General features: G+C 40.7%; 1 long non-coding RNA gene across 2 annotated transcripts; it reads right to left on the bottom strand.

Moving 5' to 3' along the window:
• Positions 1-1171: 1171 nt before the first annotated feature.
• Positions 1172-25399, bottom strand: LOC118250488 (uncharacterized). Of its 2 annotated transcripts, XR_007708260.1 has the most exons (4): positions 25020-25399; positions 24701-24935; positions 13099-13223; positions 1172-2802 (listed from the first exon to the last, which is right to left on the bottom strand). It is a non-coding gene; the product is annotated as an uncharacterized LOC118250488 (long non-coding RNA). The 2 variants fall into 2 exon arrangements; XR_004779464.2 differs by having other exon boundaries at positions 1178-2802; positions 24701-25399.
• Positions 25400-25408: the final 9 nt, after the last annotated feature.

The raw sequence follows: 25408 nt of genomic DNA, 5'->3' as shown, positions 1-25408 counted from the left end.
CACCCGGCGCCGGGCCCGGCCCCCCGGGGAACGGGGCGCCGGGGGCCGAGGAGCGGCCCGGTGGCGGCGGCGCGGCAGCGGCACCTGGCGGGGGCCGGGCGCAGCGCGGCCGGTGGGGACGGGGCCAACGCACGGCGGCGGGGGCTGGGGGGGGAGCGCGGGCCCCTGAGGAGGCGGCGGTCGGGGCGCCTCGCCGTTGGGCCGGCCTGCGTCTGGGTCTTCCTTCGGGCCTGGCCTCGGTTGGGTTTGGCGTTTTGACTGCTGTAGGACAGGGCAAACCAATTAGAAATCTTGCTGCCTCTGTTGCCCAAACGTCTGTCCGCTTTCCTGGCCACCGGCAGCACGGAGGGGTAGGTGGTCTAGGACCAGAGCTAGATTCCTCATAAAAACAGGTCTGTGAAACATCCTAAGAATAGTGCTGTTGCTCTTGCAAACACGAACGTTGTAATGTACAGCTGTAGTCCCGAGCAGCAAAAGCCAGCAGGGAAAAATCCACACAGGGATAGTCACTTGTGTCTCTTCCAAAGTTACGTATATTTAAACGCATGTGTACAGGTTTTAAAGTACAGACAGAGTAACTTCCTATACAGCTGTGAATGTCACTGTCAAGCACGTTTACCAAAATCAGGTGAGCTCTGGCATGAGCACAACGTCTAATGCAAAAGCTTCCAAAAATGACAAAGCAGCTCTCTGGAAACACTCAGACTCAACAGACACAGGCAGAAAAGAATAGCCTAATCCTAGCTCAGTGAAAGCCCAGATTTGTGTATTTTAACATATAAAACACCCAAAAAGAGTTTTGGCCAAGACTTAAATGACTTTCATACCAAGATAAAACAAGGTCAGATAGCAACTGACTCTGTCCATCTTAGTGCAAGTGAGCAGCAAAAATTCTGCTTTTCCATAACTATGTTCAGTAACAGAAGGACATCTCACAAGATTAACACATATTGCCTATTTTAGCCACCTTATTTTTAAAATGTGATGCTAAAAATGGCATACTCTTTGGCTGAGATGAGATGCATAAGTATCTCACTAGTGGCAATATTTTCCCGTTTCCAGTTCATATTCGTAGCTGCCATTGATCTAAGCTGTCTTCTGTCAACAGCCTTAACCATGTTTTACACACACATGCTGCTTTGAATAGTTTTTTTTTTTTTTTTTTTTTTTTAACTTTGGGGAAATAAAGTGATTTTCTGAGGAAGAATTACAAATATGGGAAAAAAATAGAGAAGTGTATATGGAAGTATAGTGGGTTACCAAAAAGCTGCAAATCTACCAGGAATCAAGAGGACAATTTTGCTTGAAAGCCCATTCCTAGAGAAGTGAAGTCAGCAATTAAGATGAAAAACTTACCATGTAAAACTAATGTTGAGAAAGGAAAGTAGAGGGCAATCAACATTAATTAAAAAGTGTTGAGATTTCATAGAGGCAGCAAAATCCAGCAGGGAAAAATCCATGTCTGGCAGGGCTAGGGGCAATAAAGCATTTGTGTATTTGGAAGAGTAAGAAGTATTATTAGAAGAGAAGGCAGAAGAGGTATAAATGGGTGATAAATATTTCAGTTTTATATCTGGAAAGAAAAGGAGAATGTATTTCTCAGATCATTGACTCATAAAATAGAGATTAAGAAGCAACTCCTAAGAACATACAAAAACCACCCAACCCAGAAAAATGGTACAAATGAATCCCAAAAGAGTGGGCTGGGGGTGGAGAAAATACCCAGCTCTCTGACACTACTTGAAGTAAATCTTGTCATAACTGGAAAATCTTGAAAGATTGACTGCTCAGTTTCCTGAAAAGATCCAGAAAACCACATTATGGTGGCCGCTTAGTTACAGACTGGTCAGTCTGGTGTTAACAAACCCCAACGAAAAGACAATAGAAAAAAAATCAGTTGTGTAGGTGCCAGACAGTGTATATTTGTTTGTTTTAAGGGATGTAGCCTACCAAGAAAACATGATTTATGTTTTTGAGAGGAAATTATCTGTGTGGTTAGTAAAGTTACACAGCCATGGTCATAACAGATTTTTGAAAGGTGTGTTATATAACGACACATGGCATTCTCATTACATATGTAACACATGAAGAACCAGGTAAGATGAGCTTAATTGAAGTATAACTCAATGCAAAAATATGAATGAAACCACCACCCTCTCAGGAGCAGAACTGGTATGTATGTATGTTATCCTGCACACAAAGGCAGAGTGGGAAGGAATTGTGCTATACTCCTAAGGAAAGGAAAGAAAGGGCCCGAAGAGGATGCAGCGATCCTCAGATGTTCCAGAGGAGTAACAAGTAGGAGTAGAGAAGCAATTTTCTCTCTGCATGAAGCATCACCGAGACAGATACTAGAAGCTGCCCAGTCTTGGTATCTGCATTTTTCAAAGGATATTGAAATACCGGAGAAGGTTAAGAAAGGAAACCTAAAAATGATTTTAAATAATTCCTCTCCGGGGAGAGATTTCAGGTGCCCAATCTATTCAGCCTTGCAAGAAAAGAGGCAATATGATCACATTATGGAAGTACCATCACAGGGATATAACAGCAGGTACTAACATGCTCTTTAAGCTAGGGGATAAAGGCATAACAAGAACCCAAATTTTAAACTAGACAATGCAACTTACAGCAAATGTCACTGACTAAAGTGGTTGTCCGTTGGAGAAAACTGAAGTGAACCTGCCCTGGGAAGTGAAAGACAAGTTCACGTCAAACGAAAGATACCTCTGGAAAGTATACTTGATTGAAGTACAAGTATGAAATTCTTCACAGTGACTCTATAATCTAGTGGTTGCTTCTCACCTTAAAATGAATGAAAACAACAGACTATTTAATTAGTTTTGTTGCCAAAAGCCAAAGTACAATTAACTAGGTTAACCTGTTGATTTCCAGTCACCCATACAGCCGACGATGGTCCTTCCCTATTTTTTGTTTCTGTTCATAGGAACATCTGAGGTTCTCCCTTTGCTTTGCTCCTCAGAGAGCCAATCTGGCCCAACACAACAACACCATACTTTGAATAAACATCCAAGCAGCCGTAACGTTTCCTCTTAGTCCCCTATGACTTTTGGCACCACCTTACCCTAGTCTATGCTCTCTCCTTCAGGAGAACAAACAAAAAACAAAACAAACACAAACCCTGTGACTTTTGTTCCCCCCGGCCTCTGCAGACACATACAAGGCACTCATCCAGCATGATCACACATCACCTTGCCTGGATTACAGTGAAAAGCACAATCTCTATGTTTATGCACTATTGAAAAACATTTTACAGGATCTGTAACACTTTTTTTTTTTTTTTAAGCTCAGGATTTGTAGATATTTCAAGGAATCACCACTTGACTGAAATACTGACACTAAGCTGCTCACCTCTGCCTGAGCCTTCCTTCTGAATGGGCCCAACTAATTTGGAATTTAGCAATGTGTGATTAGCTGCTTTTCTGTGTGCTCTCCATGCCTTGGTTACAGTGAATTACATTTGCTGTGTTGTTAGATATCTTTCTATCTTGTTTGGTTCCTCTGATGTTCTTCCAGTTTCCTATGAATAATCTGGACAGTTCTTGCAATGTTATTTCTATTATTTTTTCACATGTATGTAAGGGTATCAATTGTATGCAGAAGGGCAGAGAGAAAGGATTGTTTCCAGGAGAACTCCAGATTCATGACATACAGAACACAGAAGATGGATTTAGGTAACAGCTGATTACGAGTAAATGACAAACTGAAATTCACTACATGACTACCTCTATTATGTACCAAAATAAATACATTGTTAATTTACCTTTTCACAAGGTAAAATTCATTACTTTATACCTCTTTTTGGTTTAAAAGTTAACTTACGTTTACATTGTGCTAGACTGTGTCTGTTACGCACAAAAATTTTGAGCTGTCAGCTAGAAATTGCTTCTGTTAAAGGAGAGGAATCTCCTCCAGGCTGTTACGCTGTCGCCCCTCTGTTAGGGGATCCCATGGAGTTTTGTGGACCTCTGTCTGAGCCTGTTTGGACAATCATTGTCAAGAGTTAAAATGGTGAAGGTTTAAAGTAAGGTTAGGTTGTCTAAATTCTGACGAAGTAGGCATTTACCTGGAATTTCAGTATCTTAATGCAGAAGAATGACTGGGCTATACCTGAGATAGCATTGCCAGCTATTTTTAAAAGCGTGCTGGCACCTAAATTAGGTGTTTTAGCTCCCTTTATCATTAATGGCAAGCATCTTCAGCAAGCAATTCAGAGCATGCAAATGTGGTGTCTTATTGAATACAGAACCTAGGTGCACCCAAATGTTGACGATTCTGTGTTGATCTGGACACAGGCAAAAGCAAACCCACAGAAAATAGACACTGCAGGGTAGGTGGGAAGGCCCATCAGGGGGGCAGCTCTGTTCCCCCTGCATTCAACACAGTGAGCCCTCACAGGGGTAGGACCCCAACAGGTGTGGGCTCAGAGAGACTTGGGGTTAGAGCTAACTCCCAGGCAGCCTGAAGGCGTTTTGATGCTGATGGACAGCTGGAAGAGTCGACTGAAATATGATCTCTACAGGTGCTCAGGAAAATGAGGGCTTTCTCCTTCCCTAGCTATGAAACTGAAATTGATTCTTGCTTACAGCTGGAGAAGAACAGAAGAGATGTTAACACTGGGAAGCCACACAAAGGGTAAAGTGATACCTTCGCGTCACCCATTTGCTGCTAATACTATACTTTGCATTACAGAAAACAACACATTTGTTCATTAAGAGAGTTAATTGAGCAATACATCTTTTCATGACCTAATTGACACTGTTAATACTCCATCCATCTTCCTATTCATATGCTAATAGCTATATTGCTTGTCACAGAATTCTGCCTCATATTTGAATACTCCTTCATTCTTCTGCAAAATCGTTTTAATTACTATACTAGCTACTGTAGTTCTGGTTTCATTTACTTAGGTCAATTTAATATTTTTCATAACATTCTGATGCTCTAAAGAAATATTCAAAGTAAAGCTCCAGAGGGGAAAAAAAAAAAAGTGTTCCAGACAGATAAACTCACTGCTGCTATAGGAAAGGTTTAGCAGAATTTATAGGGAAGGTGACATTTTCATTTAAAAATTATGAAAAGTGTTGAAGGGAGCTTTATCTTGTTTGATCCTTATTAAGTTTTCATAGTGAGATGGTGCTCCTTGTGTCCCAGAGGCAAAATTGCCATGTCTTATCATATTTGTTTAGCATCTGCTTTTGTTATAGATATTTTTTGTAAAGTACAAGAACCCAGGAGATTGCTGCTGATGAACACCATTCTGCCTGTTCCTTCTTCAGTTATAGCCTCTTAAAAATAAAAAACATTTGAAAGAAACATGTCTCTTTTGTGCCATTTCTTTCTCTTCCATGATAGCTCACTCAGCTCCCTTAAACTTTCAGTATTTTTCTTGTTTATCATCAATTTAATGCACAGGCTTACTCAGCCCTCAGACAAAATACTGTCTTTTCCTTTACAATGTGAAAATATCAAAAGGTTAGCTTTCTTCATCTACTAGGTTATTTTCCTTGCTCTCCTTGAAAGGGAGTCATTTCAGCAAATCACTCAGAGAAAAAGTGAACTGACATAACCCAGCCCCAGCTTTGCAGAGTAGCCCAGGTGTTAGCACTGGGCTGGGATTTCCTGCCATCCCAAACTGGCTGGTTACTCCTGCACTACACCAGAAACCTCTTGATTTCAAGTGTTCGTACTACTGCTCCTTTTCTTCTAAAAAGCTACTGTTATTAAGCTTACCACCTTCCATAGCCCTCCAGCATAGGCAGATGGGCCCGGACTGCACTAGATCCATGTACCTTCATCTTTCTTGAATAGTCAGCCACATTGACTGGAAGCAGCCTTTAGCTTGTCTGGGGATAAGGATCACGTTTTTATCTGCATCTGTGCTAACTGCTCTAGCGCTGACAGGTGCACAGAGAGTGAAATGCAGTCCTGCCGAGGCAGAATTTCTTCACACACACAAATTCAGGCTCCAAAACGGTGCCAGTTCCTAGTGTTTTAATAATCTTCCAGGGGAAACAATGCAAAGAACCTATAAGAAGGTGTAATTTATAATACAGATTCTTTCCAAAAAAATCATTCCAAAAAATCAGACTGGAAATGTATTAGCCAAAACTGTGTAAAGAGCAGAATTTGCTGTAGAAGATGCATAGAAATGTGTGATTAGATATTATCTGTGCCTCTGAATATCTGAATGAAGAGAGTCATGCTAAGTGTTAATTAGGTGGCTCATAACTTGCACTGTATAATGATAAATCTTGGAAGTACAAGTTGCCAGCTATATGCCATCCTCTAATGACTAAAAGAAATACTCAGTTCAGTCTCTGTGCAGGAAAACACTGATCTTGCCTACTGTGGACAGCATATATTAAATATTAAGGCATTTTGCAATTAATAGCAGATTTCTGCTTAACGTTTTAGAAACTTTCACAAACATTTCAGTGAATGTGCTGCAGAAGAAGTAATATGTACACAAACAGTCAAAGTTATTCTCACAGACATCTTGCTCCTTTGGCAATCTGCAGTGAAGAGTGTGCAGAGCTACAGCACGCAACGTTCATCTCAGCAAGGCCACACCACAAGCTCTGGGTGGCATAGTCACAGCGAAAGATTTTTCTAGTAAGAGGCTCAGCTTTTGAAAGGACACGTCTAAAATTTTTCTACCTTTGCTGAAATGAAGCTTTTCATTGCCAGCACTGAGGGGACAGGCTACACGTGCACATCCTAGCTATGACTCAGAGATCGCTCTTACAAGCGACGCTTCTTTTAGGTTTACATTTCCATAAAGTTAGCCCACTTAGACCAAAAGTTGAGCGTACCCAGTGACATCGAGTAGTTACTGTTTGTTAAGACTCCCACCTACAAACCTCTGAATGGAATAATGAAGAATAGATATACCCAGTATAACTGTGGGAATGTTTATGTCATAGTTCAGACATACGCAGACATTCCCAATCTCACTTGAAAGCAAGGTGGCACACACCTGGATTAATTGGGCATGTTTCCATACTAATACACCTCGCTGCTGAACTTATAGAGAGCATTTACACAATGCCACACAGGTCACTGCTAGGGGAAGAAGAAAAGATTTTTTGAGCAAATAGAGCAAAGAAAAAGATTTTTAGAGCAAATATAGATATTTGGCTAAATTGAAGATAGTAATATGCTGTGCTGAAAAAGATGCATGGGGTTACTAATGGCGTTTTTTCAAGAGTGAGTCCTGGGATTGATCATCTTTAATATTATCACTAATGGCTGTGGTGCATGCAAACAAAATAGGAAAATGCTAATGAAATTCATGGATGACATAAAATAAGGTGACATTGGTGATAAAGTCATGTGTGGAACACAGAATAATTATATTGATTGGACTGAGAGAGAAATGCGATGAAATTCAATAATGTGTAATGCCAGGTCATGAATTTACAGACTAAAAGTACATATTTCTGGTCTTAACTGGAAGCTCGGTGGTTGGAATACTGGTTCATTAGGACAGCAATGTCACAAAGACTCCATTAAAAAAAAAAAAACCTCAAATGCCTTAAAGGCCTTAAAATGCATTAGGAGACAGTCTGAGCAGTGACGGGGGGATACAAATCTCCTCACACGTGGCCCTCTCAAAAGCTCACCTGATGTCACCCGTGCAGGTCTGCCTAAGAGGAACTGCAGTTGGAAAAGATGCATAAAAGGGTGACTAGGAAAGCAAGGGAATGAAAAATTGTTTTTGAAAGGAAGTTTAAAACTTCACAGCAAGGGGAAGACTGAAGGTACTATAGTTGCTCTCTGATAGTACATCCAGAGGGCTAAACACAGTGGAGGGAGAACAGCCTGTAAATTGATCATATATAAATGAATACAAAAAAAAAAAAAAGGAAGAAAATTTCTAATTACCTTTACTAAATACTAATCCTATACTAACTCTATTTACTAATTACTAAACCTATAACAGTGGAATTATTAAATGATTGCATGCAATAACAGGGTTTGCTCTAGATGATCCAGGACTTTTGACTCTGACTATATCCAAACTTAATTCAAAAGTTGACAAGATTTTTTTTTCTCTTTTTTTTTTTTTCCCTAAAAGCAGCCTAAATAATACTGGAAGACACCAGATGGTGCTGTCACAGTTTTATACATGCAGTATGCCCAGACTTTCATCTTTACAGGTTATGGCCAAAATGCTGTGTAGCGGTGTCACATTTAGCATATTTTACTATGTTCCTGCATATGCCATTAACGTTTGCTGCTCAAATCTGCAGGTAAACAGGTTCTTAGAAGTGTTCAGAGGAAGCATTTTCAAATGTAGATATTAAAATCCTTCTTGAAATGGTATTTTTGTCACTGGCTTGAATGAAAGTTGAGCTGAATCCTAAGGATGCCAAACACATGAAAAGGATGAAAGCCTGGAATTTTGCCATCTTTTCTCATTTTCTTCCTAGTTTTTCTTTAAATTCAGTGGAAGTTATTCCTTACCTAGACTGTGAGTTGAGATGCAGCCCGTGAATGCTTTGAGCACACAGTTAAAGAAAAAAGTACATATAGATGTTATTTAAAATTTGATAGAGCTGAGGTGGGTTTTATTAATTTTGGGCTACCACCACTTCTCATCCCCTTTGTACTTTAGATATTTTTCCTCCTATAAGACTGGTCTTTAAAAACTGAGTGTTCTGAATTCAACACTCATAGTTCAGACATTTCATTTAGAGTTTAGATAATAGCCCTAGCCATTGTGTCATGTCCTCTTTTATCTCATACATTTATAGGCTGTTTGTCACTACAATTAGAATGACAGAGAAGTGGTCCAGGTAGGGTAAGAACTGATGAATGATTTATAAGTACTTTTAGCAAAGAAGTAGTTCAAGGAAGTTTGCTCATCAAGTTCTAGTTCTTTCTTTTTTTTTTTTTTAATATAAAATTGAGCACAACAGTTTGAAATTATACTGCCTGTTTTGTGACACAATTTAAACTCAAATTGCTCAAATCCCTTTATTACATTGCACCTTTATTTGGCGTATGCCTTAGTCAATATCTGGTCTAAAAGCTTCTTTTTGCAGAGAGACTAAAAGTTTTGTTGTCATACAAGTCAATGTAATGGTTCGTTATAACATCGTCTTGGGAGAATAAAAGGCTTTTCTGGAGTCAGTATGGGTTTGTTTGTTTTTGTTGCAGACTGCAAAGTCTAATTAGGATTCCTGTAAGAGGGTCCATTATGATCACCTAATCTGCTTTTCTACAACACTAATGATATCGTTAACCTTTTGAATTGTTAATATTGTTTTTAATATTAAATATCATGCCTAGGTCCATGTTTTATAAGCCATTAAAAAATAAAAACAAATTTTCAGCTTGTTAGCACTTCACAAATTTGCATTGGAGTTCTACCCCATTATACTTCTAAAACTTTGAAAAATATTTTTTTGGTCTTCAAAGTAGTTTTGTAGGCATTCATTAGTTCACTCCAAAGCTCCCCATGAACATAGGCAAATATTACTTCAGTTACAAATCATTTTCCTCTTACTATCCAATCTATCAATAAAAATTAGCAAAACGTTTCAATAGGTGGTAAGGCTGTTCTGCTGAGGCTGTAGCTGACAAAAACATATATGAATGCAAAATACACATTTACAGAAGAACCCTAGTCCTTTCATAGGCACAGCCTTATTCTATTTTCTTTACCTTGAATGCTTTTGTCCTAAACAGAGCGTTTCGTTTAGTAATTGATTGGAACTACCAGTTGGTGAGTCTGACACACATAAGCCAAACAACAGAACAATTTTTCTCCCCAAATGCCTGTTTGCTTCCAAATGGTCTGGAGAGATCTAGGAGAAATATTTTATTATATTCATCTGATAGCAAGATTTTCACAGTCCAGGTTATAGAAACTCAGCGATTAGAAAATCAGCCTTTAGACAAGTTTTTGAAAGACAAAAGGCTGAAATGATTTGTCAAGTAGCCCCCAACCCTTCAGCCTGTAAGGACCTCCAAATTCCTCAGAGAAAGCAGAGAGACCTTCTCTCCAGCCTGAGGCAGGAGAAACCTCACAGCCTCTCCTCAACTCTCAGGAGCAAAGGAAAGCAAAGCAAGTCCATGACCAAGAAAAATTAGTTTACACTCTTAAGAGTGGTAGAAGACTGTATGCCTGGTGATCTGTGTGTAATTTTCCATAGAGGTAGCTATACTTGTGAGTTTTCTGCCAGTGTTCTACCATTTGTTTGGTTATTTTCTTTTTATTCCAATCTCTTAGGATCAGGAGGTTCATTTGGCAGTATTTACGTTACTGAAAGGTCATCTGGATGTGTCCTCTCTGAGCAGGAATCACCTTTATATCCCCTCTATTTTTTAAAGCAGAAGGAAAAGTCTAACAACACGAAAATGCTTCACTTCCTCTGTAGATATATTTAACACTTTCAGGGCAATTACGTGGTACCTGGTAGCTAGCCAATCCCTCTGTACAAGGAAGCATTTGATAGACATCCTCAGAGCTAATCCGTGGCTGCAGGTCAGCCCCCTGAAGAACTGACTGTTCACAGAAGTTGTTTCAGGCTGCTTTACCTGGTCCCAGAGATTTGACCAATATCTGTTTGCTCACAACGTTTTAAAGTAAGCTGGGAGCTTACAAGAACTAACCACAGAACAGCATTTCTCTGCCTTTCTGAACTGGAGGGCTACTGACCCCTGGGAGGAAAAAGAAAAAGAAAGAAAGAAACAAACAAGAGAGGAAACTCCATCATTTGTGCTCTATGTCTGTTGAGCACCTGAAAGTCAGGACAATGGACAAGTGCCCGGCCTTGACATGGGTTAGGAATAGACCGTGACCACACTTTCATGTAACCACTGCTTCATCCCTCGTTGACTGTATAGTAATGTGCATGTGTAGTTGTTTTACAAATTCATTTCTCTTGCAGACCTTCTGGTGTCCTGTGTACCCTAATTAGGCCTGGACAGCAGGCTGGGTAATACCACTAGATCATTGTGCCCACTAGACATGGAGATACAGCCACGAGGGTAGGTAGAAAATAAACATATGGTGTGCTGCAATGCTATAGATAGTACCAACATTTCCATATTATCTGAGAAGTATCTGTGCTGACTTAATGCACAGCAGAGTGATTTGTACAGAAAGAAAACATGGTTTTAGTTTGTTTGTTTGTTTTGTTGTTGTTTTGTTTTGTTTTTCCCTTTGGTGTTCATTTTTTTCTGATACTCAACCTAGTGGTTTATTCAAGGGACCTTGGAAATGGATGTATTTTAGCAGCCATACAGTCTATGTGGAACACCATCCCACTTTTGAATGGTAACACACTGGAAGATGCAAAAAGCCCTACTATAAGCCAATGTGAGGGTGACTTTTCCTGTCTTCGTTGCCTCTGGCTTATATTATACTGCCTTCCATATGGGAAGGCTTAAATCTTCAAGCCCAAGATCTTTGTTTTGTGCTAACATCAGCCACCAGAAAGAGGTGTCTTGAAATACCTCACAGTCCACTCTGTGTTTTGCAATACCCACAGTTACAGTGACATCTCATGGTAATGAAGTCTGGATGTGTGCTTCTAACCAAGAGTTTCTTCCCAAGATTATTGAGAGGTTTAGATGTGCTCCTTTACTGATATACTGAGATTAGAATTTTTTGCTATTAGAATTTTTCTGCCTAGCAGAGGCAGAAAGGAATTCTAGCTATGATTTTGATACTATACAAAAGTTTCCTTCCTGAAACCCACTGAGAGTTTAAACCACAATTCTGACTTCCAGTCAGAAACCACAATTCAGACTTCCAGTTGAACACAATTTCAACTTAAATAATACAAGCTTTTTATATGATTAAAGATGATTTTGTAACTCTAAGGGAACATTCTAACCATGAAGTTTTGTTAAAAATGCTAGCCAGTGTGAATTAGATTATTTACAAGAGAGTATTTTAGAAATACATTTTTCACCAACCAACTAATGCAGAATGTTTAGTCCCTGTACTTCAGTCGGCATAGACAGTGAAAATATGGCACTTTTCTGTAGACTAACACAGTGTCACAATTTTTGGGTTGCACAAATTCAGTAAAAATTCGAACTCCTTCATATGCAGGACAAATGTGAAGTTTAACCATGCGACCACAAGAGGTCATCGTTGCTCCATGAGAACAGTTTTTGAGCAGTCTAGGATGAAAAACATTGTTTGTACACGTGCATTTGATTTACTCGATGCTTAAAGGAGTGAAAGAGCTAAACACAACACCGAGATTATTTTGTCTTTTTTTTTTTTTCAAAAAAAAAAGATGGTAAAATCACAGCACACACCCTTCTTTAAGACCTTTTGACCACTGTCCTTTGTCCCATTCTCAACTTAAAAGCAAACGATACCAATAAAAATAATAATAATAATAAACAGGTAAAATATTACAGAAGTGTTTCTCTCTCTACTTTGTTATCTGATACAAGGCTGTGTCACTAGCATAAGGATGTAGAAAAGTTTGAAAACTGTTTTATAATCGGAACCCTGCACAGATTCTCTTACCCTGATTACATCTAAATCTTGCCAATTACATTTTGCATAACATTTTGAAAATTATAGACTTTCTTACCCACACCTGCACCTAAAAAATCTTATCTAGGCACACACCTCATGTCATAACAGGAGCCTTGCCCATTTCATGTCTTTACAGGAGCTTCCTTTTGTCTTGTCCTGGCAAATGCAATCTTGCCACATTTAGGTCAGTTTAGAGAACTGTTACAAGAAGGATCATCATCTTATCTTGTCCCTTTCTCCCCTTTTTTCTTATATCCCTCTGCCAGGTCTCCCTTCCTGGTTACACCAAACTGTACAACTTCTCCTTGAGGGGCATCTCAGGTTCGCCTCTGCAGCATCCTCAGCCACCTTGCCACCCCTCTGCCCATGCTGCCAGCCTGTGCTGTCCACTCGGTCTCCAAAAGGCACTGACACGCTTTTTTTCCCACCTGCTTCACGCAGAAGAGTGTATCACTTTGTTTTTACTCAAAAGCCTCCTTAAACCCAATGGCAGGTATTAAAATTGCAAAATATCCAACTTGACGTAGTAAGGCAACCAATATGCTTTGGCCACTGCCAGTTCTTACCGCATTCTTTCCCACTCCTTCTCGTAAGGTCACATGTATCCAGCTGCAAGCTGTTTTAAAGGGAACCATCTTCCATACTGTTATGATCCCTCCTGCAGCAGGGTCCAACTCCATTCTAAGGGCTCCTATGCAATGAAATCAAATAGGCATGGATTAAGTGTCTGAGTTATGAGGGAAATGGCTTGCATAACTTATTTATCGTGGAGACATGGTAAGTCTGGGAATGGGTCTGAATGTCAGCAAAGTCCATCTGGGACCTACATGGCTCCAGAGCATGCTTCCAAATCCAGTCATGATAGAGACAACATCAAATTCACTGAAACCAACATCAAACTCCCATTCATTTTCAGTAAAGCTGGGATTTTATCCTCAGCTAGGTAGGCAGTTCAGAATCACATCAGCACAAAGAAATTGTTGTAGTGGCCATAGTCTCATCTGGTGATATCACCATGGAAACCTCATCACAGATCAAAGCTAAGAATCCAGTACCATTCAATTAGCACCAGTGTCATGCTACTCTCATGAGCAGCTAGGAAAATTTACAGGTTATTGAAACACTAAAAGCTTGCAGCACAGATGCCCTGAAAGGGAAGAAAGCTACTTCATTAGTTTCATGGATATATTTCTACATGCAAAGTTTCTAAGTATAGAGTGCATTTGTCGTTGTACTTTAAGATGATTTTTAAATAAAGAATTCCCAAATTAATATTTATTTCTGATTTTATCCATAATAGCCCACAATTTTTCCAACTAGTATTGCTCTCAACTAACATTTGAGAAATAGAGATTCAAATTGAAAAAGAATTATGTCGGAGAAATATACGCACTGCTGATGATATACATTTAAGTTGCAATGCAGACAAAATGTGTTAGATATTTTGAATGCTTTTATACATTTAATATATAAGTACAGTATTTTTGGATTTCATTTGAAATCTGCAATGCAGTGACTAGCTCTATCAAACAGATGACTTTCTCCTCATTTAGAGTGTTGGCTATTTTTCACACTGTGATTCATAGTCTAACGTTCACGTACTCTGAATACTCCGACTACATTACTAGACCTAATGAAATATATTTTTGTTACATCAAGAGGACTACGATAAAAAGTATAGCATCTATAATTTTCTAACTTTTTAGAGCTACTTCTTGTAGTGTAATAAAACCAGCTCCAATTGTTTACATCTGAATTGTATTTCACATGAAAACTTCAACATACTTTGAACAGGCAAAATTCTCTCAATTCTTATATGTAATATTAGCTTTAACGTAAAGTTTCATATCTTTCACTTACCATCAAATGAACGCTGTCTGCTAAGTAATATTCATATCACAGATATTGTTAATTAATGCTCGAGTATTACAAAGCTACACTAGCTTTCTTAACTCTGCTAAATCAGTTATTTTATGCCCAGATGACTCCCACACAGCTCTGCAATCAGTAGTGAATCCAGGCCCTTGTAGGTAGTTCAAAGTTCATTATCATTCACTTCATGATATGAGGACAAGTTTGTTTGCTCGAGATGACAGGAGATTGCACACCTCGCCCTCTTCTCTCACACAGTTCCTCCTTAGGGAAGCACCCACACACCCACCATATTCTGTGGCCTGCCTTCTCTCTCACCCACAGACCTGCTTTTGCTCAGTTTTGTTGAACGAGTTACTGCTTCAAAGCAAACAAATAATAATATGACATATTTAGCAACTGGAATTTCTTGCATAGGAAGAATTGCCATTTTACTTTTTCTCCTGTTTGCAGGAATCATCTCTGAGATCAGCATGGAAGGCATGAAAAGCTGCAAGGCAAACACAGCTAAGAGCTGGAAATGCAGAAAATCGACAAGTCTCAGAGCAACAAGTGACTGGTGATTTCCAGGGCCACTGCAATGCTGTAACTCTGTGGGCTGAGAGGAGGTGGGAGTGCCACCCTTAGGCCATGCAAGCAACCTTGCCCACTCGTTCCGGCCAAGGGCTGGGGCAAGGTTACACCGCCATGGACCCACAGCCAGAAGCAGAGACTGAGCTAATGTCCAAGTCCCACGAGCTCAGGACAGAAGCCGGGATGCCAGCCGACAGCATGGTACAGACACCACAAGCTCAAGCCGCTGCCTAGCCAGAGGGGGCACCGCAGGAGGAAAGACTCCCGAGTGCCAGCCACAGCAGGGACACCCCCAGATGACACCCCTGGGCTGGCTGAGAGGTTTTGCTCATCAGTCAACCGCCAACAAGCCTCAGCTAGGGAAAACCTCACAGCCCTGTCAGTCAGCAAGGATGGTATCTTTCAGTCAATAACAAACAAAAGCTTTTGAGTGCTGCCGATGCGCATTAGGCTATAGGAGGTGACATCTTCTGTCAGAGGATGGAAGTGGAAGGCCTGTTTCTGTAAGATTCCCAAAATGGAAGGAAAAAAAAAAGTGTTGTAACCCATTTCCAAGCTGGGTAATTGTATTTCATGTTTATCTGCATTTATCTCTGCATCCTTATTTTCCAAGGATGCCTGTAGTATTCCCACATGCTATTTGTTAGCTGCAACTGCTCCACAAGAGAGAGAGCTGCACGACAGAGATAGGGTAGCAAACTCTCTCCTGATAGTATTTGACTGGCTTTCAATAACTGCTTTGTTCTTAGATGGGCTGTGTTACATAGAGTTCTCTGTAAGCCTCTAACGTACTTTGCTACACAGCAAGGATAAAATATCAGCAATAAGAAAATGACTCCAAACTTTACATCAGCTTCACCTCTGATGCAAACAATGCCATCTGCCAGCCCCCAAACGTGTGGATGAGATCAGCACCAGGCTGAAAAGCAACTGTTGAAGTTGAATCCAAGGAAGTCTGATGTAATGGCAGACTGAGATTACTGAAAAGAAAGAATTTTATCATTTCTTTAACTTTCAGGACCACCTCCCAGTGCTCTTTAAGTGGCTACCTAATTATTAATGGGAAAAAAAAAGAGCATCATTCTCTAACGAGTGCTGCTTCAAAAACTGTGCCTTGCCTTCTTGGGGTGAAACTCAGACTCACTCCTTACCTTTGTGACACCCGTGGTGAAAGAAACAGCATTTTAGCAAAGCTCTGGTAAGCTCCCAGCAGAGGTCCAGGTACTCAGAGCTCAGCCTGATGCAAGCACACTGCTCAAGCGGGGACTGCAGAGCTCTGCGTCCCCTTGTGAAAGCCCCCCATGGGAAAGGCCTGTGACAGAAAGGACCCTGCACCTAGCAGGTTCTGCTGACTTTGTACCGTTCCTGTATCATGATAATTTGTGTTTCAAGATCACTACACCAAGATTTAGGACATTCATGTCTTCCTAGCTGAATTTCTGAGGAAAGCTCTCAAGTGTCTTAATTCTTTGTATTTTATTCACTCCCGAATGCCTCTCTACTCATCTGCAGAATGGCCCACTCACTTCATGCCAGACCATTACAGGTGGGAGTGATCACATCCAAGAAAAGGAGAAGAAAGGACAGACCTGCATGTGAGGGGACAGTGACACAAATGAACCCCTGAGTCCCGGTAGGATGCAGGGGCAGACCCTGGGAACATCTTGCTGGAAGTGCCAGACTCGGCAGGGCTGCATGAAAGTGCAGCTAGGTGGAGCGTAATGTTAACACATGCTCAACGAGCGAACTCTCACCCTTGTATTCTCCCAGTGCCTTCAGCAAATATTTGCAGGCTGTCACTCATATCTTACACGTACTGTCCTCATTGCCAAGCACCTCCAATCCCCACCCCAGCAGCGGCTGAACGTTACAGCCAGTGCCCGATGCAGTGCGAAGCTAGTTAAGTCCACCAGTGGCCACAGAGACACTTGCTGAGCTTCAGAGCACCCACAATAGGGATATGTGCGCAGGACTCCGAGTGCATCGCTTCTACCTTTCACACAGCTGATCCCATTTTTGTGTCATGTTTTTAAGGATCTTAATTAGGGGTCTCTTTGGTCTTCCTGGGAACTTTAAAAGACCTGTGAGAAGCTGTTGGGACACTGAATTTACTTCAGTCCCTGAAGTCTCATGAATAAATTCAGCGAGCTATGTTTTTTTGATAATCCAGTTATTTGATAGCCTTGATTAAACCTTTTTAGAATGACTGGAGGCTCTGGATGCTATTTATTCATATTGAAGCACAGAAACAGTCACTCACGCGTAGAGATCCTCAGCGACTCACAAAATGACGTGTTTACTTATGCATAGCAATCCTCAGGAACTCACACACTGCCACACTCCTGCCCGGACACACTCGGTAACATGCACAGCCACAGGCTGGCCCAGAGCACTTATTTTAGAAATCCTCAAGGGCTCCCACAAGGGCCTCCTCTTCCTCAGAGCTGAAAGCAAGGCTCCCCAGTAACTCCAGCCCATGCTGCCGAACACACTCACCCACCTCCTTCTCTTAGCCCAGCCTTTTCTCACCACTGTAGCATTTCCCCATTGAGGGTTTCCTGAGGTCACTAATGCTCTTACGAAAGAAGATCTTATTTTCACTACCTTCACATTTTAACGTCTCAGTGCCAAGGAGCTGCTATTCTGCTTTTTGATTTTTATTGTTTTGGTTTATATGGAAATTTTACATTAAACAAACATTACATGACAGTCAGAGGGATGAGAGGGCTCAGGGGACTGGTAATGGGCTGTGAAGCCTTTCCTTTCTAGGCCAGCGCTCCAATTTATTCTAGGCTGTTTTAGCTGGATTTAATATTGGAAAAAAGGTGTGCTCACTTAAACGGTCTGAGTTCTCTGAAACTAATTAGATTTAAAATGAACTGACCAGTAACAAAAATACCACTATGCAAATAAATTTCACCAAGCAGCCACTTGAAAAAAACAAACAAACAAACAAAAAATAAACCCCACCAAACAGAAAGAACATTTTACTTCAGCCAGCTAATGATACAAATGGAAGTGGTCTAGAAACATACTGACTGCCAGGGGCAACTCATCCATCTTCCAGCCCAAATCTGTTACACAACTAGCTTTTGTGGTATGCCTGGAAGGTCTTCAAGCTGGAGTGGGTCAGACCAAGAGAAGCTGGCAGTGACCAAAAGTTGTTGCTATCTAACTTCACTCACTCGTCATCAGGCAAACAGCAAACTCAGCCCAAAGGCCCCATTCCTTGTAGACAAATATTTAACTTCACATGAAACACAGAACCACATCTCGGCTGAAGATGCCATCATCATTTGGTACTTGCCCAGATTCCCAGGCTGGCCAGTGGCATGAGAGTAGCAAGAGGGATAATAAAACAACAACCCCTCAGACACCCTGACGATACTTCCACTGCCCCGTCAGACATGCACTCAGCGCAAGGAATGCACAGGTACAATGAGATAGAGGGAATTTCCTTTTGTCAAAAAGAACGATAACCTAGGAGAAACTGGTAAAGAAAATAGATGCCAATCCAAGATGTTATTTTCAGAAACCGCTTGTTTTTCTTTATAGTCCTTCTGTAGTTTTACCTCAGGTACATCACTGTTGCCGTTTTCCACCAGTGTTTTCAATAATACATAAATACAGTAAAATACTTGAGACAAACCCTTCAATTCCCCCTTATGCTCCATCAAACAGGCTTTGTGATGAATTGTAGCATGATGCTGTTGAAAACACTGGGTGCAATTCTGTCCTTTATCTATAATGCTTTTCAAAAACACAGCAAAGAAAAATAAGAAAGGACCTTGTTAAGTTTATGAAAGCAGTTATAGGAGCTCCCTATAATATCAGGGAATTGAACTGGTGATGCAAAGGGTCTCTTTCAGTCCCATAAATCAACAGCTAAACCACCCGTGTTGTATACCATAAAGTGAACAATCAGTCCTTCAGTTTTCATTAGCTGAATATATTCAGTATTTAATTCAGCCAGTGCTCAGTACCACTGATATTAGACTCATCTAAATGGAGCTATAATTAGACAGCAAAACTATTCAGTTCATATTTGCATAAGTTTTCTACAACTGAACGCTGCTGAACGAGGAAAAGGCACAATTAAAGGAGAAAGACTGCCATCTGGTAGGAAGTGACATGAGAGGGGAACATGTCATGCAGCTTGATAACTGAGGAAAAACGTGGAACAGCTGAAATGCTGATTTTTTTTTACCACCAGTATTTCAGAAATATGGCAACTAATGGCAAAAAAATACTCCGCCTCATCTAGGCCATAGTCAAACTGCCCTTGAAGTCAGCAGGATCCTCCTATTCAGTGGACACTGGGTCCTTGCAAGGAGAATTGTTAAGCCTGGGAAAAGGCTGCCCAAGGCGGTTGTACAATCTCCACCCTTAACAACATTTAAGACTCAGCAAGACAAGGCCTGGCCAACCTTATTGGATGTGGAAATTTTCAGCAGGACAGTTGAGTGGGTGACTTCCAGAGGTCCTTTCCAATCTTATTTCTTCTATTATTTTAATAACATCCATTCTAAATGAGAAGAGAGTTTCTTGTCTTCAACGTGTGAGGCTAGAGCACAGGTTTTCTAACGCTTACCACCATCACTCTGAGCAATTTTTTTCCGTACACCAGTTATAACTTCCCATGCTGCAGCTTGTGACCACTGCCTCACAGCTTACCCTTGAGAAGAGTCTGTCTTATCTACAAATTCTCTTTCGATCCTTGAAGACAGCAATTAGATATTTTCAGCCTTCCCTTCCCCAGATTAAACAACCTCCAATGTCTTCATACATCACACTCTACAGCCCTTGAATCTTGACACTCTCCCATTGTTGTTCTGTCTCTTGTACTGTGTGGTCCCAGGCTGTAAAGTTTCATACCCATTTGTTCTCGTGACAGAACAGGCTCTTTGCTCCCTCCCCCTTACTTGGGGCATTTATCGATTGATTACAAGCCACCCTACCCCATTTTGACCTTGCATTTTGCAAGGTACTGGACATTTTTTTAGCCTCCTCTCATGTGACAGGCTTCTTAACTGCCTGATCGCCTTGGCAAAGGTTCCTTCCACTTGTCCATATGAATTCTTTTTCTTGAACAAGGATAAATGGATATCAGCTGGTACACACACATAGTGGGACTTACGGGAGGCCTACAGAAACTTGAGCCCCTCTTTCTTCTCTGCTTCAGCATCCAACAGTGCAACACATCCTTTTAACTTATCTGGTATGACTGCAGCTGCCCAGCCTCCGTTTTAGATCAGGGCTGAACAATGGTACTTAACAGTACCAGATATTACAGAAAATGTCTTCTGAGATCTTTTTAATACCATTAACTCTTCCCTAGGTCTGCTGGAAACACCACCTTCAGCACGCCCTAGGACCTTACTTTCTTTGGCACCAGCAGCCAGTAGGCTCCTGAACAGGCTTCATAGGCCCTAGCTTTAGCTGTCTGAACAGAGCCATCATCCCATCCTGAGAGAAATAACTGACCTCCTTCAGGTGCCCATCTCTCTGTTGATTAGTGGGAGAGCCTGGGCAACAAGCTCAGACTGGCGAGCTCATCATTAGACAGCTGAAGCTAGGTGAATTAATCTCATATCCTGTGACCAATTAAAACATTCACATTTTTCATTTTGCTCTGTCACTTCCATCTTACAAGCCTCATGCACTGCAACAGAAATTCTTGTCATTAGTCATCCAGCCTGACCTTGAATTTTTATTTCACTTCTCCCATTTCTGTCACACAGGTGCTGTTTATTTCTAACAGGTATCTCCCTCCTCTTCTTCACTCCCAAAGCCTCCTAGAATCATATATGCAGAAAATTCATCATCGTGTGCCAGCCTTTTGATGGGGTCAGATGGAAGAGGAGCAAGATTATTTATGGCATTACAATCTCATCACAGAGAAACAATACTAATAACTTGCCACCAGCCAAGTTCATATTCCATCACAAATGATTATTGCTTACCCCTTTTGTTAGAAAATGGGTAACTGATTAGTATTGCACTATTCCCTGACCCCAATGTTAATTAACCTATGATAATTAACATATGATACCACATTAAATGCTTTACAGAAATCCCAGCAAGTTAAGCTTTACTTCACTGCTTTCATATTAAAAAAAAAAAAAAAAAAAAAAAAGGAAAAAAGAAACCAACAAACTACCATGACAAAATGCTGCTCAGTTCTTTGTTGAAGTGATCTGAGAAATGTGAAAGTGTGCAACTTGACTATCATAGGAAAGATTATTAGATTTTAATAAAGAAGTGACAGCTGAGTGGGCTCCCTGAACAAGGACTCTAATCATTTAACAGCAAAGTCTTTGTCTTTTCTCTCTTTTTTTTTTCTTCCTTTTTTTCTCCCCACTAAATTTCACATTTGACCAGACAAAATAACCATTTAGAAAACTTCTTGGGAAATAATTTTGCAGGGGTAAGATTAATGATTATAAGCATCAGGTACAATGGAAGGGGCAGGGGAGTGGAACACACACAAAAAAATCTTTCCTGCACCTGAATCAAGAAGGCCTGTTTTAAAATATTGTATTTGAACATGCCAATTCATTCTACATCAGTAAAAAATTTTGCCTCAAGCTCTTTTATTTGTTTCCTTTTTCTTTATATAGTTAAATCAGCATGGATACATATCTACAGACAAAACTATCTTAAATCAAACAAATATTGACATGACTTTTAAGGTCAGTTGCTGTGAGGCCAGGCTTTAAAAACAAATTAAATTTGATGTATGCTGTTTCAAAGGTCAGTTAGAAAGGTATAGGCTGCACCCATTTTGCAATGCAACCTCCAGGGAGGCAAACATATTGAATACTGCAAGGAGACATTGCGATAATGAAGATAATTAAGGTAATAGGTAGGAAGGTAATAGGGGCTTAATTAGATCACAACAAGCATGTTATTTACAGGCAAAAGAAATCACAGTGCATTAAAGTAAAAGTAAATTACAACAATTCAGGTCAGTATTTATTTCAAGTCGATAGTTAACACGCATTATTGTATCTTTAAAGGAACTGAAATATTACAGCAAAATGCAGTAAAAATCTTTCATTCTCACCAAGCCACAGTCCAGTGTCATTGCATACAAAGGCCCTATCTCTCCCAGAATATCGTTGCTCTGATACAGGCTGTACAAACACTTCATTTCCTGATTTTCCTCACTGATCTCAATAACTTTCAATAGCAGAAGTGAGACGGCAGGAACCCTTTGTTATTACCTGAGTAGCTTACAGAATAAATAAATGTCCATCCCCAAAACCAACTCTCACTGGGGAGACACAAGTTCTATGAGATGAGCAGACGAAGGAGTGAGAAGGGCAGTTCTGAAGACAGTACACCATCACCACGTTGCAATAGCGCTACCCAGTTTTGTCCCTGCAAAAGCAACTCCCACCTTCCCCCAGACAACAGTTCCCAACACTTTTTTTCTTTTTGCTGAATTATTCCAGTTTGAAATTTGTGATTTTACTGCCTAAAAACCATCAGTCTGACCAACAGTCAGTATGTAAACCACATTTTGCTCTGCCCTGCCAGACCCTAAAAAGGTGAATGAAAAAGGGAGTGAGACAGGAAGAGATTGTCTAAAATCTGGCTGTTCTGCACTCTGGACAGAAATTTTTCTTGCAGGGATTCTGATTTGCTAGCATCCTCTGGCCTTTTATATAGGTTAAACTATCCTTTTGAGATGCATGGCACTGTAGTAGAGTAAAACAGGAGTGAAAAACAATGGATGCTGCCGGGACACCTTTAACATGTGAGTACCAACCAGGACCAGCTGTGCTGCCCCCGCATCATTTAGTTTACCACAGTGACTTCCTCTGCACATTTTCACTAGCTTTTACTCTGCAGGTAGCACAGCTTAGGGTTAAGGCAGTCACCACTGCTTGTGTTGTCCCGCAAGCTCTTAACTGCAGAAATACCTGTGTCAGGCAATGCAGGGAGGCCCTCACAGAGTCTTGTCCTATTTTCTCAGCTAGACAGGCAGTGGCTGCTAACTGATGGACGACAAGGTAATCTACGTATTTTGATTCTCTGCAGGATAACAGGGAATGAAGATGTTCAGTTCAGAGAGATGCACACACTCCTTCCGTGGCTGCTTTCACAGCAGTCACTGAAAACATCTTTTAATAGGGGGGTGACTCTCACTACTTTCTGCACATATATTTGAAAAAAAAAAAAAAGTCTGCAATAATCTCACATATTATTTCATTACATGCATGTTCCCTAGAGAGTAGTCCAGTATTGCTAATGGAAATTGCGTGAGCTCTAAATGGGCTATCCTCGTCTCATTTTCTCTTATTCACTTGTATTACGGCCCTGGGCCACTTTTACCTGTTCTGAAAATTAAATGTTTTACTATTCAGGATTGAAGTGACCGACTCCTGCCATCTAGAGGGTGGTTCGTGAAACATAAGCAAGGCAGATACAGTTTCCCAGGATAAAATAAAGCTACTTGAAAGCCACTTAACATGAGACTAACATAGAAATCTTAGTGGCAGCATACCTCCCTTTTATGTTTCCTTTTTTTTTTTTTTTCCTAGCTTTTTCCCTCCTTTTCATTCATATGTTTGCTTATGTAAAAAATGCACGTTCAAATGGAAGGACAATTGTAATTTCCATGGATGTATCTGCAAGTCCTTTCTTCAGCAGCTCCACTCGTTCATGAAAGTGGATTAGCAGCCTAGAATAGTTATTCTAAAAGAGATTAAAACTTTGTCTGCCCCCCCTCCCCCCAATGCTTTATCAGTTATTCTCACTGTGTTCTTGCATCCATGGCTGCTTAAAACAAACTGGAATGGTCACAACCAGAATGAAAGTATACTAATGATTCATGGCATTCATTAAGAAAAGTGAGGGCATTCATTAGAAAACTGAGAATGACATGAAAAGCTTTAAGGTCTTACGAAAGATCACATTTTCTACTTAAGGTGTTAGTTAAATAGTATGTAGCCATGGTTACTGACAGTAATTAAAAATTATTTCTCCACACACTTTCTTATAATGAGAAATGTCCAGTTAAGCGATCACCATGAATTTTTATCTTAAACAATAACACATTTTTCTGTGCATCCCAATAACCTGGTGTGAAGGTCACATCTTGAAGGAAAAGCAAGACAAGCACGTAAATTGTTATGAGATACAACCCTGAACTCCCAAAAGTTACAAGAATCTCGATGGAAAGACAGTGGTGCCCATCGAATACCTGTCTCCCTCTTTAAGCCAAGATCACACACCTAACTAGCAGCCAACTTCCAGTAAGAAATGCATGACCAAGCGCAGTGTGGAGCAATATAACTAACCCACCTGAATGGATGATCAAAGAACACTAGAAATACAACAGTGCCCTAAGACTAATATGTATGAAATATATATCATACGCTTCTCATCCTAGGCAAAAGACTATAAATGAATTATATTGCAACGTAACTGCTCTCTGATCCTTCCACTCGTCTTCATTTAAATAACTATCAGATACATTGTCTAATGATTTCCACAAGGGATTTCTAGGCAAAATGCACAAGAACAATAAATATGCATGTAGGAAGAACTTACAATATTAAAAGGAATCAAAGACATCCTTGGTCCTTTCTGTTTCTGCTTGTGTCGTATACAGTTTACAATGAGGAGTTAAGCAAAGCCTCACTGTACATATAAAGAAAGGGGAGCAGGAAGCCCACAGAGCCATCCTCATCCCAAACTTTGTACCCTTCTCACCTCAGGCAGATGTCTTCCAGGCGCTCCAGCCAAAGCAAGCTCCAGAGCTGGCCGTGGTGGCAGAAGTCAAGCAGGCACCAGAAGGTCACAGGCCTCCAGGCGGCTCAGTGAGGACAGGAGTGGAAAATGCTGAGAAACAGACCTGGATCCAGACCCCAAAGGCAGGTTGGTCTGCGGCAAGGGCTTTGGTGGTAATGGGAGCGATTGCTTCCCCGCTTGCTGTGTTGTATGCCTACTGTTAAGATTAGAGAAGACGTTATTTTGGAAAAATACGGAGCTACTGATAAAAGTTTTCAGAGAGACCTTTTCAGGTGCCAACCTTAATGGGTTACAGTCACAACTAGTTGTTGCAATTAGTGCATCCTAACAGCTGGTCTTTCCTCAGTGAAAGCGTGAGGGCAATTGCCATGAAAGCACACAGGAATTAGGGGTGGAATGACCACCGAACACTGTCATCCACACAAATGCTTTGTAAGAACTTTTTCAGTGAGGACAAAGCTGCAGTTACACCAGGAGCACATCCTCAGTGAGGGGAAAGCCGCAGTAACGCCAAGGGAACGTTCTCAGTGAGGAGAAAGATTACTTTAAATAGGATCGGCAAAAAAAGTAACCCTCTTTTAAGAGGTGGTTTTTTTTTTCCCTCATTTCAGGACACAAACACTCATGTGGAGGCAGCAGCTTTTTGTGTGCATGTGCGTGTGTCCGAGA

This window comes from Cygnus atratus, chromosome 4 (genome assembly GCF_013377495.2).
Source record: "Cygnus atratus isolate AKBS03 ecotype Queensland, Australia chromosome 4, CAtr_DNAZoo_HiC_assembly, whole genome shotgun sequence".
NCBI classification, from domain to species: domain Eukaryota; kingdom Metazoa; phylum Chordata; class Aves; order Anseriformes; family Anatidae; genus Cygnus; species Cygnus atratus.
This window is presented reverse-complemented; position numbering and strand designations above follow the sequence as displayed.